Raw genomic sequence first — 17,238 nt, 5'->3', positions numbered from 1 at the left:
CACACTAACCATCGCAAGGTGGGGAGAGTCACCCTAAACGTAGGCAACACCATACTAAAATTGAGCTCCCAGACTGCATAAAAAAAGGGGGTAAGCTAGCTGAGCACCAGAACTTGTCATTTTCTTCTTGCTGATTGTGGATACAATGTGACCAAACGCCTCACACACCTGTTGCCTTCCTTGAGCTACTGGGCTACAGCTGAAAATGTGCATGGAAATCAACTCCTCCTTTAAAGTGGCCTTTGCAGGGTATTTTAACACAGCAACAGGAGAAATAACTGATATAGAAGGTTACATTTTTACATAGCCTTGTTCCCTTTCCACTTATTTTCCATAGCATGGAAAACTTCCCTGGTTTTCAAAAATAGGATTTTCAATTTTTACATAAAGGCTCACCTGGTAGTCAAGCCATGGTTTATAGAACTGACCTGCAGCTTCTGGTATGAATATACTCCTGGGCTGTCACTAAGCTGCTCCTAATGGGTAGGCATTGCCTAAGCCTTCAGGTTTTCCCTGCCCACTTTCTAGGTAGAGCTACAGTGAGCAGTATGACTGTATTAAGGAATGCAGGCTCATGAAAAGCCTTGTTTAAATGAATTCCAGAGCTTGTGTCAACTCTCAGAGAAGTCCTTGGCACACAGCTGTCTTCACACTGAGCCTGTGGTGTCTGCAGGATTTGGAAAGCCCAGAGAAACAAGACTTCCCCTGAACTCCTATTTTGGTGAAACTTTGGTTTTTATATTCTTGTTTATTAGCTATTCATATGGCCTTTTCTGAGTTACTACTTTTTGCCTTGTATCTCATTCTAATCTTGTTTCTTCTTTTTTCCATTGGATAGGTTGACTAATTAGATAGGTTGACTACCCAAAATGCTTACGGTCAAAAGTGTTTTAGATTTTTTTTTTCCAGATTTGGGAATATTTGACTATACATAGTGACTGATGTGTCTTGGAGACAAGACCCAAATCTAAGCATGAAAATTTCCTTATTTATTTTCTAGTGCATGTGGGTGTTTTGCCCTCATGTAAGTATGTCCCTGGTCCCCTTGGAGGCCAGATGAGGGCTTTAGGTCCCCTGAAACTGGGGTTACAGCCAGTTTGAACTGCCTTATGGGTGCTGGGAATCAAACTCAGGTCCTCTTTGAAGAGCAATGGGTGCTCTTAACTGCTGAGAGAGGCATCTCTCCAGTTCCTAGGTATGAACACTTCAAATGTTTTTTTTTATTTTATATATACTTTATAAAGTAGCCTAAAGTTAATTTTACACAATACTAAATGATTAATTAGCATTCTGAACTTTGATTGGGGCCCAGGACAAGAGGTAGGTGTCACACAAAAACTCTAGAAGGTCTGGATTTTGGAAGGTTTCAGATTTTTAGGTTAGTGATGCTCAGCCTAAGTTGACTTCTTTGCAATAATTATTTCTTACTGTCGTGATAATGGAGAGTGCCCTTCCTTCCCCTTAGAGTTTGAAATACACTGAGAAACTTTGCTGACCCAACCCTGCCCTGTTCCCCTTTCCATTCTCCAACCACTGGAGTCATTGTGTACATCTGTATCATAATTCTTTACATGTCTCTTTCTACCTTAAGAATGAGCACTGATTTCTTGTTTTCGTGGCATGGATCCCACAATAGAAAGCAGATGTGACTTCTGTCATAGCCCTCACCTCACAGCCTTCTAGGAACTGGGGTTTACAAAGAACTCTTTTTTAAAAAATAACTTATTTAACTTTTATTTTATGTGGATTGGGGTGAAGGTATCAAATCCCCTGGAACTAGAGTTATACACAGTTGTAAGCTGTCATGTGGGTGCTGGGAATTGAACTCAGGTCCTCCGGAAGAACAGTCAGTGCTCTTAACCACCAAGCCATCTCTCCGGGTCCTACACAGAACTCTTAAAGAGATCGCCTCGGACGCAGAAAACAAAAATTTAGACTAATTTATCTTATTTATGTGTATATGTGTGTGCTCATGCACACCGCATTCATGCAAGTGCCCCTGGAGGCCAGAAGGGGGTGCTGGATTCCCTGGAGTTCCAGGTGGTTCTGAGCCATCAGATGTGGGCGACAGAAAGGAAACCTTGTTCTTTATCAGTAAGCACATTTAACCACTGAGTTATCGCATCTCCAGTACTTACAGGAAACTTTTAGATTAACCTTTTTTAATAGCCCTTGCTAGCCGATCAAGTTAATTTCTACACCCCACAAATGAGCTTTTGGGTTGGATTCTTCCTTAGGCTTCCACCCCCCACCCCCATTCTGCTTTGCTCTTCTCAACGTGCCAGATAGTCTCCCGGATGTCAAAGTCCAAACCCTGTTTCCTGATTCTTGAGTGCCTCCCCTGTCTTGGCCCCTGTCTGCACCGCTCTGGCGCTGTTTGCTATGCGCTTGTACAGCACTTAGGAATTCCGCGATACTGTGAGCGCAACCAGGGAGCAGAACGACCTCCGGGCTTTCTTTCTGTAAATACATAAACGTCTGTGACAGTGGCTGGAATAGTGCGCCTTTGAAGGGCACTGTAAGCACCTTGTGATTGAAATCGTCATTCCAGGAATGTCACGCACCTGGCCTTCGTGCGCTTCCAACCGTCCTCCCTCCTTTAAAGTTTCACGACTCTATTCTGGAAGAAAAAAAAAAAAAAAAAAGGTCTGCTCAGACCCTTGCTAACACCCGCGTGCAAATGCCACGTGCATGTGCGTGTTGCCTGCGTGTGCGCACTTGCAGCGGTAGTCGGCCCTGGCGCCTGGCTTTGGAGGAGAGCATCCATCCACCAGAGCTCCTGGCATCCAGGTTCTGCACATCTTGGTCTCTGGAGCTCTGGGTGTGATCTTGGAAGGGGCTTCCGGGCTCGAGGAGTTAAAGACACAGCCTCCTTCTAAGCTCGGGGGAGCCAGGAGAGGTGAGGAGGGCACTAGGGTGCGCGGGCTTCAGCCCTCATCCCGTCTCCTCGCTGAACAAAACAGGAGGGCGATTTCCAGGGCAGGAGGCCGAGATTGCTCAGGCCTTTTCTGCACAAAGACGCAACAGGGTTCGTGAGTCGGGCGAGCGCCGTCAGGCCACTGGGGCTTTGTTGTTCACGCCGGCGACTTGCCGATCTCGATCCCATCTGAATCCAACAGGAGGTCGAGCCGGACACTTCCTCACACTCATTGGAAGGAGAAGAGGGTGACTCATGTTACACGGGTCCAAGCTTCCCTCGCGGTAGCTGCTAAGTCGTAGCTTTAAAAGGAAGTGACATGGGTGGGGAGAGACGTCAGCCGAGGACCACCCTTTTTTTTTTCCTTCCCGAAGGGTCCACCCCTTTGGGTGGAGTCTCGCTTTTTCTTTCCAGTGTTGGCTGACTTACAGCTTCTATAAAGTAGAGGCAGTTTCTGAACCCTAGGCAGCTGCCTCGCAGTTCTGGCTAGTGAGCGCCAATGCACAGAGCTGCCGGGAACGAGGTAGGTGGTGTCCGTACGGTTTCCAGGCACCCTCTCCTGGGGTGGGGCGTGCAATGGTCAGATGCCCTTCTCTAGCAGGGTTTCCTCCGCTCAACTGGTTTTCCTAAGACTTTGGAAGGGATAGACTCGGGACAGGCTGGGAGGCTGGTGGGGTCCTGGAGAATGATGCGCGGGGGAGGGGGGACACAGGGGTTCCTCCGAGGATTACTGCTTTGTGCCAGGCTGTGAGGTGTCTTTTGGGGCTCCGCGAGCACCCCTCCCAGGGTGGAAGCTTTTTCTTGGCCACCAGTGAAGCTGTAGAGGATCCTCTTGTTACATACACGGGCTCTCTTTTGTGTTCGTGCAACACGTTCTTCTGTCTCTGGTGTTTCTATGGCAACCACAAAAATATACTCCACAAAATACAGTCCGGATCTAAATTGGTTTATTTGTATTTCCTTCCTGGGCATGGCCTGGTTGGGCCTCGCTGGAGCGCGGCATGACTCTGTAGATACCCCCTCCTCGTTTTCATTTTGGTTTTTCCCTATCGCAGAAGGGCTGGGGGAGGGGAGTTGTCAAGGAAACAGGCATTTGTAATCACCGCCGTATTTACTTAATTTTAAGCTTCTGGGTTCTCCATCAGATGTCGGGATTTTTAAAGGGAGTGCTTTTATGTTTATGAAGTTCTCCAGCGTTTTGGGTGGCTTTAAAAAAAAAACACAAATATTTCTTAAGACATGATACTGAAACAAGCTTAGAGGAGAAGGAGGGTTTAACTCTTTCCAGGACGAGAAGGCTTTGAAATAAAGTTTTGGAAAGTAACTGAGAATTCACAGTGGTAAATACGTTATCAGCTGCTCAGGGTTGCCCACAAGTCTAAACATGTATGAGATGAGTCTTGGCTCTACTCTGAACTTCATTTAGCCACAAATCAAAGTTCGGTTAATGTAAGTAATGCTAACTACCTAGCAGGGTCCCTAGGGTGACCTTCTTTGTGCTCTCACCTGCGTTAGACACTGATCACCCATCAGTCTCCCCAAACCTGTAAGGATCTGCTCATCTGAAGAGTTACCAGTCTACATCCTCTGCTAGTGAAAAAGTTATCTCAAGAGAAGGGAAGCCATGCATGTGTGTGTGTATAGGAGGCAGGCCCTGTGCGCGCGCGCGCGTGTGTGTGTGTGTGTGTGTGTGTGTGTGTGTGTGTGTGTGTGTGTGTAGGGGAGGCAGGCTCCTGTGCATATGTGTCTGTGTGGATGGGGGTTGGAGGGGGCTGGGTTCCTGTTTGAGAAAGAAAAAATCAGGAGCCCCAAAAACTATGATATCCTCTTGATCAACATGGGGAAAAAACCTTCAGAAGAAAACTTAGGTGTGAGAGGAAACTAGCACCGGCCTAGTGATAAACAGAGGTAGATAGAACTAGTGCCAAACAGTTCATTTCACCCAGGTACAATTAGCAGGTGTGGCTTCAGTACATCTGAATAAGGCCTGATAGTGGACCCTCTTCTTGTACTTCGTGTACACCTCCTTAAGGGTCCTGAATTCCTGACATTATCTGTGGTAAGAACTGCAAAGGCCTCAGGATACCTTCAGGCTATTAAAGACCAAGCCATGGCTTTGAACTCCAGTCCCCTGAACCCCACATGTAGAATCAAGAAGGACCAGCAGTTTCTAGAAAGTTCCTTATCTAACTGCTATTACCTCTGTCTTAAAAATTGACCATAGTGCCAGAGTTCTTAAGCATTTCAGATACAAAAGTTATCTGCAGATGGGAGCGGAGAGGCACTGCACAAAATTACAGGGCTGGGCTTATTGCTCAGTGGTAGAAAGCTTGCCCAGCGTCCCTAGAACCCTCAAAACAAACACATCTAACTAGAGAAAAACAGGATTAATGGAACCAGGTGATGGGTATAGAGCATAAGAATGATCTGGCTGTCATTTTGCCACAAATATATTAGCCTGTCACTTGTGAGATTCCAGACTCAGGAATTTCACAGCAAAAAACGCAAACCCAATCCACAAGGAAGCAGCATACACCTAAATAGACAAAACCATTCCCTGATATCCAGATAGAGAGTGACATGTGTGACCTGTGGAAGACAGCTGGAGCTGAATGGAAGCAAGGTACCCAGTGGTGACTTTCTGGAAGGCCAGCCTGTGTCATGGCCTTGGCTGTGGCTTGGGAGCTGGGGTGAGGGGGGTGTGTCATCTTAATTATCTTGGCCGTTGCCTTAAAATCATGGATGCTCGGAAGACGAATTGGCTAAGCAACACTTTTTGGAGACCTGCTGTCATCTTCTGAAGGGAGGTCTTGTGGGCAGGAAAGAAGTCATGCACACTTCTGAGTGGCTTTTGATTTAGAGATGGATACATGGTTAAGCCTGGTTTAGTAATTTAAAGATGGATACATGGTTAAGCCTGGTTTAGTAATCCTCTAACATTAGGAGAACCTGTGTAAATCCAGCTCAGCAGTTTTTAATCTGTGCAGTCAGTTTGGAAAGTTAGCATTTGACTCTGAAATTCTGTTTCCAGTGAGTTCTGGGCAACAGCAAGCCAGGGCTGTGGGAAAAAGGGTTCCTGCTCAGCCTCTCTTGAGGCTTGTAACTATTGTGTGTCTACTATGTGTTAGGAGCTAAGGACACACAAGTTAAGCAGTTACAGTTTTAAGCCATGTGAGGAGGGTGTTGAAAGTTCAAAGACTGGCCAATCTGTTGTTTTTTCTTCTAATGGCAAAATAAGAGAAAATGCCATAAAATGAGAGTGATTTATGTTGAAACTGCTCCCCCCCCCAAAAAAAATACACTCTTGTATCACGAAAATTTCTTGTCTGTTTCCTACTTTCTTTTCATTTGTTCTAGTGCTTTCCTAGCCTCTAAGGGCTGTTAGTGCCCATTTACTCATTTACTTTTGTGCATCCTTCTACCTGTACCCATTGTCCAGCAGCCCTCCATATAGTCATTCATTCACAGAACAGCATCGAGGACCATGCTGCAGTGCTGTGTGTTAAGGATATGTGCTTAGGAGCTAACACGTAGCAAGCACCCTCACCCCTGAGATACTGATAGAAACATTCATTAGCTAATGACCCTGACTGAATGTTGTTTTGACATTTTTTTTTATATATATACATATAGATTACACTGGGCAGTGGGGGAAGGAAGTGGTTAGCTGTTGACTCTTGTCCTGCTTAATGTTTTCTTGTGTTTCCTATATTGGTTGAGGGTAAGGCTGAGAAACATATGTTAATTAACCAAAACTGGAAGGGATGGTACTTCGAGTGCTGGATCCATAGGAGAATAACTAGCTACTGGCTTCCTTGTACTTCCTGGGGACTGTGGCTCTTCCCAGCAGATACAATAGTTTTCTTTTCTTTTCTTTTCTTTCTTTCTTTCTTTCTTTCTTTCTTTCTTTCTTTCTTTCTTTCTTTTTTCCTTTTTTTTTTTTAAGGCTACTTTAAAAAGGCTTCATTGGTTCACTGAATCTTCTCAGGTTCTCTGGAGCTTTCTTTCTATAACGAAATGCTGTCCCATGCAGTGCCAATAGAAACAAGTGTCTAGCCCCCTCATAACTTCCGTCAGGCAGTCTGTAGCAGCCACAGCTCTCCTCCGGACCCTGGGGCATCCAGTAACCTAAGCACTCCCTCAGTGTATTTCCTGGTTTTCTCAGTAGACTCATCTTATCCTACAGATGTTAACTCTACCTTCAGCCTGGAAGGGACAAGGCAGTGTGACAAAGTTCTCTAGGGAAAACACCCTCTTCTGACTGCCTGCCTGACCTAGGGAGAAAACATTTAGCAAGACTCCCACTCTCTTTGTTATTTTAATCTCTGATGAGATTATCCTCAAATGTATCTTCTGTCTTCTGATACCTAAGCCCCCTCCTGGCTTTTCTGCTCTGGGTCCTGGAAGGGAAAGAGTACCTTTGAGCTTCATGGTAGTTTGGAGCTGGCATTTGAAGTCTTGCAGGAAATGACTCCTCCCTCAGTTTGGGGGTGATTAGTGGCCTGCAGAGACACTGATGTGACTAGCCATTGTGTATGATCCACGAGAATGCCAGGGACCCCCACTTTGCCCAGGGCTTCCTATATGCCAATCAGCTGTTCCAACTTAACACATACCAATTTGTTTTATGCTCATAAAAATTTGCATGTAGAAACCATTGTCACTATTCATTGTACAAAGATTAGTAAAGGGACTCAATCTGGGACAGTAACAAACAGCATTGGGGTTTGGTCACTTGCTTTCCAGAGCCTTGCCTTGGAGTGACAGAAGACACCTATCCTGGTATGTGATGTCTTTCTCTGCCCCAATTCCAAGCAGAGCCTAGAGCAGTGGTTCTCAACCTTCCTGATGCTGTGACCCTTTAATCCAGTTCCTCATGGTGTGGTGACCTGCAACCATACAATTATTTTTGCTGCTACTTCATAACTGTAATTTTGCTACTGTTATGAATCGTAATGTAAATATTTTCAGAGACAGAGGTTTGCCAAAGGTGTCAAGACCCACAGATTGAGAACCACTGGCCTAGAAGACCAGTGGACATGTGGGACTTTTTTTGTGGGGTGGGGAGTGGGAGGGTGTGGGGGAAACAGAATTCATATATCCCAGGCTGGCGTTAAACTCCTTATTTAGTTGAGGATGACCTTGAACTTCTGCTCTTTGTGTCTCCACATTGCAAATGCTGCAGTTTCAAGTGTGTACTAGGCTGATACTTTTTTCATGCATCGCTAGAGGTGGACTCCCCACCCCCTCTGTTCTGTGCTTCTAGGAAGTGCTCAACCTCCTGAAGTGCATCCCCAGCCACAAGAGAGAGAACACGTTTGTTTTCAGATGAGCGACTCTCTCTCCTGTGGATCTCCCTCACATGCCTTTCATACTTATTTTTATGTCTGCAGTGAAGTGTTTTAGAAGTTGGAGAAACAGTGCATGTAAGACAAGCAGTTGTCATTTCCAAAGAGTGTTGTAGTTTTCTGGGAGACAGTAGGGGCAGGGAAAGGGGCCCTTGATAAGAACAGCTGAAAGAGTGGCAGTGCATACAGTAAAGCCAATATGAGCTGCTCTTAAGACCTGTGTTTACCCAAGGAGCAAGCCTCACCGAGTCACTTCTAACTAAGGACCCCCCACTGCAGGCCAGGATGGATGGAACCTGGCTTTCTTCCTTTTTGTTTACCTTCAAAACCCAGTTGAAAGGGCAGACTATCATCTGTGAAGATGCTGCTGAGCTTTTAGACTTTGAAAGGAGAGAAATGAATTGACCCAGGAGTGAAATCTCGTCTGCTTCACATCTCTCTGGCTCAGTGTGAGCAGTCAATTCCCTGTGGGTAGGAGGCTCACCAAGGCTGATGAAATTTTAAAGAACCAAGCACATCTTCTTCCCAGGATGTGGTAGTTCAGCACACACAATCAGTGCAACTGTCAAAACTTTTGTCCTGAAAATCACCCTAGCTCCTTCCTTCCCTCCTGCTGTGAGGAGGGGTAGGTGGGAGGCCTAAGGATAAAGTCTAGGCCATTTATGTGTTAGTTACTTTTCTTGGTGCTGTGATAAAATGCCTGGGGAAAGCAAGTTAAGGATGGGAAGGTTTGTTTTGGCTCACACTTCAAGGAGACAAGTGGCAACAGGCGCAGAAGGCATCTGTTGCATTTGCATTCAGAAAGCAGAGAAAGAGAGGAAGCTCCACGTCTCTCACTTTGTCCCTTTTATTCAGACCAGGGCCTTATGCATGTGGCAATGATCTGGCCACATTTAAGAGGGGTCTTCACACCTCAGTTAACCCCAACCACAAATTCTGTCAGAGATTTGCCTAGAGATTTGTCTCCACGGTAACTCTAGGTCCTGCCAAGTTGACAGTCAATATAAACAATCACAGCTTTCTCAGTAACGCTGATACCATCTCTCTCTTTTCCTGATGTTCTCCTCCCATTGTCCTATAAAGATATGCAGGTGCATAATTATGCCACATGGCAGTTATTTCTTTCTGGCACTACCTTAATTACCATGTCGGGTTCTTATGGACTGGGTGGGCTTCTCAAGGGAACCATGTTTAGCACAGAACAGGGCAGCAAGCAGGAAAAGGGCATCCTTGGCTGGAGGAAAGATGGGGGCAAGGCTGTCCAACTTGCAAATCTGTGTGACTCCCAGTCCGGGATCCCACATGGCCTTCCTTAAAGGCAAGACTGCTCTGTCACATCACTGTGACATTTGGGGCCAAATGGCTCTTGTTTGTGGGACTGTCCCATGCAAGGTAGGCTGATCACAGCATCCTTGGCCTTTACCATGGGATGTCAGGAATAAGTCCTCCCACCGTGGTCATAACAACCTAGCATGTTCCAGGAACTGCTAGATATGTCCTTAAGGATTTAAGCACCCCCCCCAACCCAAAGTTGAGAGGCACTGTGCAAGAGAATTTTCACCTGTGACTCCAGGAATTCATCTCTTTGTTCCCTGATTCAAAGGAAACAATCTTTCAGGACTAATTTGCATAAACCCAGCCTACACAGATTTTTCACCCACCGGAAGTGGCAACTGCCTAATGTAAATTCCTAGATACTTTGCTAAAGAATTAAAAAAAAAAAATACTGGGCTAAGTAAAAAGCAGACAATGTAGTCAACAAGCCCATACTGAAACAGTTCACACCTTCTGACCTGGTAAACCTACTTGTAGCATTAGGTGTCACCCACCCTAGATGAGCAGCTGGAGGTTGGGTGGTCAGACAAGGCTCTGCCAGCGACCTATAACTGTGCAGCTAGATCTGCCCCTGCTGGAGTCAGGAACCACGTCCCTCTGGTGAAATAGATGAACATGTCAGAGAATTGGGGAGCTACTTTGCAAACTTGCCTCTGTTCCCTTATGCTGAGTTGGTCTCATGACTCCTTTAATGTACCAGTTAGCTGCCAAGTCCCATTGCAATGCCTACTCCAACCACAAGCCTTTCCCTCTAGCTCTGACCCAGTGTTTCACACACAGGGGCCTCCCTAACTGCCTTCTAAAGGCCAGCCATTGATTATGGCCTTAACTTCCAATCATTTGAGACACTGAGCTTCTTTGACCAGCCCTGGCAGATCCAGGGTTCATGTCTTCTCACCTCCCCATCTTTCATTCCAGCCTTGAAGATTTATGTGAGCAGAACAAGTCTTTTATTCTCACACAATGCAATACTCTTAAGACATTTCTGGTCAAGTCCTTGCACTCAGGCTGCCCTTTGCCTACCACAGGGGGTCCAAGAAGGAACCAGACATCTCTAGTGCCCTGGAGGAGGGCAGTAGCCTACATAGATCATTCTAGCACTGTGAGGTAAGAAGCTGGCCTCTATGAGAGCCAGCAAAGAGGCCTGTTTGTCCACCCCTACCCAGTTTGCTGCCTAGGAAAGCTTCCTAGAGACCCTCACACTGTCTTATCTTAGCCTGCTTGCTTTTCCTGGACAAAGGTAACTGGTTTCAGGTGCCTTTCTGTCACTATGATAAAATGCTCTGAGAAAAGCAACTCAATGGAGAAATGGTTTGTGTTAGCTCACAGTTGAAAGCGTAGTCCCTTCACAGTGAGGAAGTCATGGCAGCAGGGGCTTGAAATAAATGGTTGCAATACATCTGCAGTCAGAACAGAGCAATGAATATACAGCACTGCTCAGCTCTCCATTCGTACAGTCCCTATCCCAGCCAGAAAAGGCCTCCAAATACAGTTGGGCAGGTCTTTCCAACTTGGTGCAATCAAGATAACCCCTCACAGGCATGCCCATGTCTGAGGTAACTCTAGACTCTGGTCAAACTGACAGCTAACATTCACCATCACAGAACTGAATTCAGAAATGACACAGGAGAGGAATGTAGCTGGGTGGTATTGGGAACTGGACAATGGGCAAGCCTGGGATGTTGTGGCCTGTGGAGAAACAAATGGGCTGTCCAGTGGAAAGTAGAGACCAGATGTGTAGAGGAGGAGAGGACACAGGTCAGAGGATCTAGGAGTTGGCGACTGGTTGTGTTGAGAGCTCTTAGACACTGAAGAAAAGGGAAGGTTTTCTATGCTGTTCTTCCCAGTAGTCACCTGTCACATAGGCTCTGTACTATTCTAAGTAATGTCCCTCTGTCAGCAGTCATAGAGGTTGAACATTTTGCATAGTGCATGTCAACTGTGAAGGTTATGGATTATTTTCTCTGGTCTGACTGGAAGCTCATGCCCAGAAAGGTTACCACACTGGAGTCTCAGTGCTAAGAGTACTCAAGCCCCCCAAGTTGGCTCTGTACAGAATTATAAAGCGACTGCATACACATATTGGACAGCCTCACCTTTCTCCAAATTGATGTAGATTGCCTTTTGCTGTGAAAAAGACTTCTCTCAGATTCAAAATGAAATTTACAGAGATTTGTTTTGTTTTTCAATTTCACCCCAGTGACTCAGGGGAAAGATTGGAAAAAAACAAAAAACCAAACCAAACAAAATAAACCCACATAGACCAAATTATATAATGAACATTTTGTGATGTCACTTAAATCCCAATTTTGCCTGCTGTAGAGGACTAACATGGTTCACATTTTATTGAGGATGGGAGAGAGGACAATAGAAGGTTGTGAATATCCCCAGTTGTTTGGTTATTTTAGTTCCAATTTTTGCATCATTGAGCCTCCCTTCCCTTCTCCATTCCTTCTCGCCTCTTCGATGTCTGAACATCTCTGGTTCTTGACAGCTCCTATCTTGCTCCATGCTTTTCCTTAGCCACTATACTGTAAGGTCAGATCCAGCTGTGTCCTGGGAGTGCTGAGGCAGCCTCCATCTGAGCTGTTTCCTAACCATGTTTGTTACCCGGCTTCCACCTGCCAATCAACAGTGCCCTTTCCTGGTCAACACGAAAGTGACACAGACATTCCATTGGTGAGAATCAAGGATGCTGCCTGCTTTTTAATTTGGTCACTCTCAGAACAGCATACACACACATACACAGGGAGCCTGTTAGGGACTAGGAGGGACAGCATGGTGCAGAGGGAAGCAAGGTCAGGGCACTCGGTCTGGAGTCTGGGTTTGGCCCCATGAATAGCCTTCAACTTACTGTCTGTTCAAGACCTTGAACACAGACCAAGAGCTGTTTCCCGGCTCATGTTGCCACTGGCACAAGGGGTTGGCTCATCAGATGTCTCTATGAGTGTTGCCTTTGTTTCCTTTGTGGTCAGCAAGGAGTCCAGGGCCAAAGCAAACTTAGTAACCAAGGCACCAGCTCTGGGGTCATCTGTGGTGTGCTGACGGAATGCCATCCTCTCTCTAAGGCCTCAGTGGTGCTGAAAGTTCTGAGGAAAAGACTCTGAAATGTGGAAACAGCCATATGTACTCTGGAGGCAGAAACAGGAGGGTCAGAAGTTCAAGGTCATCTCCAAGAACATCCAGCTTTTGAGGCCAAGCTTGGGCTATGTGAGATTCTGTTTCATAAAACTTAAACAGACCAGTGGGATGGCTCAGCAGGTAGCTGCTTGCTGTCACACCCAATGACCTGTGTTCCACATGGTTGAGAGAGAGAACTCTGACATCCATAGGCATGCTGGAGTTGCATGCCCCGCCCCTGAAAATAAATGCTGGGGATAAAGTGACAACAACAACAACAAGTTAAAACAAGAGCTAGCTGAAGGCTCTTGGTACTTAGTTATGAGCTCCCCTGCTAGGGGAATATTTATGGAAAAATTTTGAGAAGAACACCAACTTGCATGGTCTCTTAGTAACTCTGGGAAGGAAGGAATGCTTGCTGGCCCCAAGTCCTCTCATGCCTGTCTCTCTACCATCTATCTCCAGATGCAAGTCTGAGTCCTAGAAGGGGCAGTGTGGTTGTGTGACAACACACAGTCAGCCAAGACTGTTCTTGGCATGGCTGCTTTTCATTCCCTGTCTCTTTTCTGCCAGTGGCACATTCAATAGAGGGTTGTTCTTTTTCACCTTGTCTCTGATAACCTACGTTTTAGGAGCTTCCTTACTCCTGCTGGGATGAACCCCTTCTGAGTTATTATAGGACACACCCTGTTCTTTCTGAGTTCTGGTAATCCTGTCATTATGGATGGAGATTGCTTAAGTTATAATGACAAGTTGCTTCTTAGCTTTAGGATCCCTGCTCTGGGGTCAAGGTCAGTACCTTCACACTACAGCCCCTTCGGGTACTGGGAGCTCAGGGTTTCATGTTGTAAGAATTTGGAAACAGCCGAAGATCCCACTCATAAGTAAAGAGAAAAGGGGAAAAAAATCCAGACCAGTTTCACCACAGGAACACCCCTCTTGCCCTGGTTTTGTTTCCTTAGAACTCTGGGTCCATACCATCAGTGGTCCAGGCCCTAACTCTGTAGATTTGCCTTGACTAGCTATTGCATGTTGGTGAGCCAATTCCATCGTATTCTGGTTCTGGTTCATTCCGTGCAGCAGGTATCTTTGGGGTTCACTCTATTTCACATGGCTTCCTTTGCCATGGTGAGCATCACCATGGTGAGGGGGCTTCATATCTCATTCACCTGTTCAGTAGGTAGTATATATCTGGAATTGTTTTAGTGTTCACTTCATTTTAATTTTACCCTTTTATCTGTTACTCAAAGTTATATTAGAAGTGAGTCCCATTCATCTTGCCACTATTTTCATCTCAGTACAGAAGACCTCTGTATTGAAAACTAAGAGGGCCAGCTAGAGTGGCTTTCTCTACAAAACCATGGCATGGGTCATCAGACATGAGGAGCTTCAAACATGGGGTTGTTGTTTATGAGTAGGGGCCTCATGTCGTTCAGGCTGGCCTTGAACTTTTTATGTAGTTAAAGATGACCTTTTGAACTATTGTTCCTTCTGCCTTTACTTCCTGAGGCAGAGATTACTGTAGTATGGCACCCTGTCCAAATATACAACAGTATGTTTTGGGTTTGACGCTGTAGGTAGACTTCTGGGGAAGTCTCCCCAATATAAAATTAGAAAAGGGGACATCAATGTTTGATTCCTATCTGGGGGCTAACTTAGCTTCTAGCCAATATGTTTGAATACATTTCTTCTTCATTGTTTACGTCCTCATGCTTGTGACAACTCCCCATGCCTCATCAATGCAGTCTTTCTCAGTGTCCACTGAATGCCACCATCAGTGAACCAAGGATCTGACTCTAGTGACACTGGCGATCAGAAGTCAGCTTTCTCCCTGTCTTTTTTCTCTCACATATTTGAGTCATGAAGTTTCTTGGGAGTTGCAGCCTGATGAGTTTGGTGCATATAATCACCGTTGCAGCCATTAGTGAGCACCGCTCTTACCACCGGTAACAGCAGAAAATTTAATCTCAGGTTTTTGAAGGAGCCTTGTGTGAAGAGAAACAGTCCTGTGACTGCTCTAGTTTTCCTTTGAGACTTCATGCCAAGCCTGGTTTTTCTCAATGGAGGCAATCTCAGCTGGGCACATAGGCCTCTGCTCGGCAGGCTGGTTGATAGCTCATGTCTGCAGTGTCACTGTGATGTCCCCATAGCCTTTCCCAACTGCTGGCTGTGCTCAGGGTCAGGATGATTCTGGATCTGACTGTTATTTCTGCTCTGGATTCACGGATGTTGTGTCCGTGTAGGAAGGTTCATGGTACTTCCCAGAGTTTGATAGTTCTGACATTTTTGGAGCCCTTGCCATGCCATGGCTGAGGGTGTGCTGCCTTCATCTGTAATTAGAATTTCCTGGGTTCTTCCTGCTCAAGGGTTCATTCATTTCCATGTCTGCCCACTTTTCCACGTGAACCTAAGCTGCTTGTGTTTATGGCTTGTCTTCTATAGGATCAATGGTGCGCGCGCGCGCGCGCGCGCGCGCGCGTGTGTGTGTGTGTGTGTGTGTGTGTGTGTGTGTGTGTGCAGGTGGTGTGCTCATGTGTGTGCACATGTGTGTTATAGTTAGAGAGAGAGAGATCGATCCGGAGGTTGACATCAGCCATTTCCTTGCTTGCTTCTCAGCCTTAATTTTTGAGATAGGTCTCTCAGTGAACCTGGGGCACATTCATTACAGCAGGTTAGCTAATTAGCAAGCTCTGGGGGGCCCACTTGTCTTCTCCCCAGCACTGGGAATGCAGGTATACACCACTGTTTCTGCTTCTTCCACAAATGCTGGGGCTGTGAACTCTGGGCTCTCATGCCTGTGAGGCTTGCACTAAGCCATCCTCCCATCCCAGCCCTGGAACATCTTGGAATGTGTTATCAGCTGTTTTAGCACTACCCTCGGGGCAGCAAAAGTGGCCTGTGGTGTGTTCTACCATTTGAGGAATCTGCTAACTGGTGTGAGGCATGGCCCTCTGTGTTTCTAGAGCTTCCAGATGCCAGGATTTGCTTTCTTAGACATGGAGTTCTGAGAAGAGAGGGAACCTCCTCCAGAAAACAGTTTTCATCAGCACTGAGCCCAGGGCTGCTCTCAGTCTGGCCTTGGGCAATGATCCTTAATTAAATTACTATTAGCATAAGGCTTAGGGCCAAGGCTTAAGAGAAGAAGTTCTAAGTCCTCTTAGTAAACCTCAGAATTTGCTAATTCATGCCACTGAGAAGGACCAAATGAAACAGTGCCTTCGGGTTCTAGAAGAGTTCTTTTCCCTCTGTGCTCTGCCCCTGAGTCATGTTTACTGTGAGCAGAAGAGGTGAGCATTGCCAAGCACACAGTAGGTACTCCATAATATTAGTTAGAATTGCCCGTGGGTGCGAACACATACCTTTAACCGTTCACCGTGTTCCCACCAGTCTTCTCATTATATGTTCTCAGTGGTTTTGTGAGTCAGGTCAGGAGGAGGCTTCGAAAGAGGAACCAAGGCTCTGAGAGGTGTGGGGACAGACAGCAGAGGAATGGCTGAAGGAATCAAGTCAGGGAACTTCCCTGGGCCTTCGCTCCTTACATGTAAAATGTACATATAAATAAACCACAAATAACAGATCACAAAGTGATCATCAAGTGATGACTATAAACTTGCTCATGAATATTAAAAATGCACTATGAGGAGTTAGAGAGACGGCTCCTTGGTAAGAACACTGGCTACTCTCGAAGGGGACCCAGGTTCAGTTCCCAGCACTCAGACGGCAGCTCACAACCCCCCTGTGACATCAGGTCTAGTGGATCCGATGATGACCTCTTCTTACTCCTGCAGAGACTGTATGCACGTGGCACACATATGTATATGTGAACACACACAAAAAAATTAAGTATTTCTTAAACTCACTGTGAAGCTTTGCGCTTTAAAAAGTAAATGGGTTAACTAAATGGTAGATAATCTCGGAAAAAAAAAAATCGGAAAACCCAGAGAAGTGTGAAAAAGAAAATGAATACTTCTCATGAGCTCACTAGTAGAACATCCACTAGAGTGTGGCTTTTTGACAGTAAACTGGCTGCTGGCAGTGGCGGCGGTGGCGGCAGCAGCAGCACACACCTTTAGTCCCAGCACTGGGAAGGTAGAGGCAGAGACAGGCAGGAGTTCAAGGCCAGCCTGGTCTACAGAGGAAGTTTCAAGACAGCCAGCACTACACAAAGAAACACTGTCTCTAAAAACAAAACAAAAAAATCACAGAGAGAGAGATGGTGAGGGAGGGAAGGGGAGAGAGAGAGAGAGAGAGAGAGAGAGAGAGAGAGAGAGCTGTTAATAACTGGTAGTGTTGGAGCTGTGCACATCAGAGTGCCATAGTGATTCCAGACCCAACATTTATTACTTCATTGCCCATGGCAGTGGAAAAAAAAAAAAAAAAGTGAAATATCCACCAGTATGGGAAAAAATTGAGTTTGCCAAATTCCTTCTAAAGAATATTCTATCGTTGCTAAAATGACTAGAACAGGCTGCAGAGATGGCTCGGGGGTTACATAACTTCCTGGGAGAATGTGACACT

At 45.9% G+C, this 17,238-nt stretch overlaps 1 protein-coding gene and 1 long non-coding RNA gene across 2 annotated transcripts in view; one reads left to right on the top strand and one right to left on the bottom strand.

Moving 5' to 3' along the window:
• Positions 1 to 666: 666 nt before the first annotated feature.
• On the bottom strand, positions 667 to 3,313 carry LOC118238374. Its single transcript, XR_004768486.1, has 3 exons — positions 2,719 to 3,313; positions 2,565 to 2,620; positions 667 to 2,460 (listed from the first exon to the last, which is right to left on the bottom strand). It is a non-coding gene; the product is annotated as an uncharacterized LOC118238374 (long non-coding RNA).
• Positions 3,288 to 17,238, top strand: part of Agpat4 (1-acylglycerol-3-phosphate O-acyltransferase 4) — a 91,697-nt gene continuing 77,746 nt past the window's right edge. Inside the window, exon 1 of the mRNA XM_027401102.2 lies at positions 3,288 to 3,440. The gene's annotated coding sequence lies outside the window, so the exon portion shown is untranslated. The remainder of the gene's footprint in view (positions 3,441 to 17,238) is intronic.

The sequence above is a fragment of the Cricetulus griseus genome, chromosome 2, assembly GCF_003668045.3.
Source record: "Cricetulus griseus strain 17A/GY chromosome 2, alternate assembly CriGri-PICRH-1.0, whole genome shotgun sequence".
NCBI classification, from domain to species: domain Eukaryota; kingdom Metazoa; phylum Chordata; class Mammalia; order Rodentia; family Cricetidae; genus Cricetulus; species Cricetulus griseus.
This window is presented reverse-complemented; position numbering and strand designations above follow the sequence as displayed.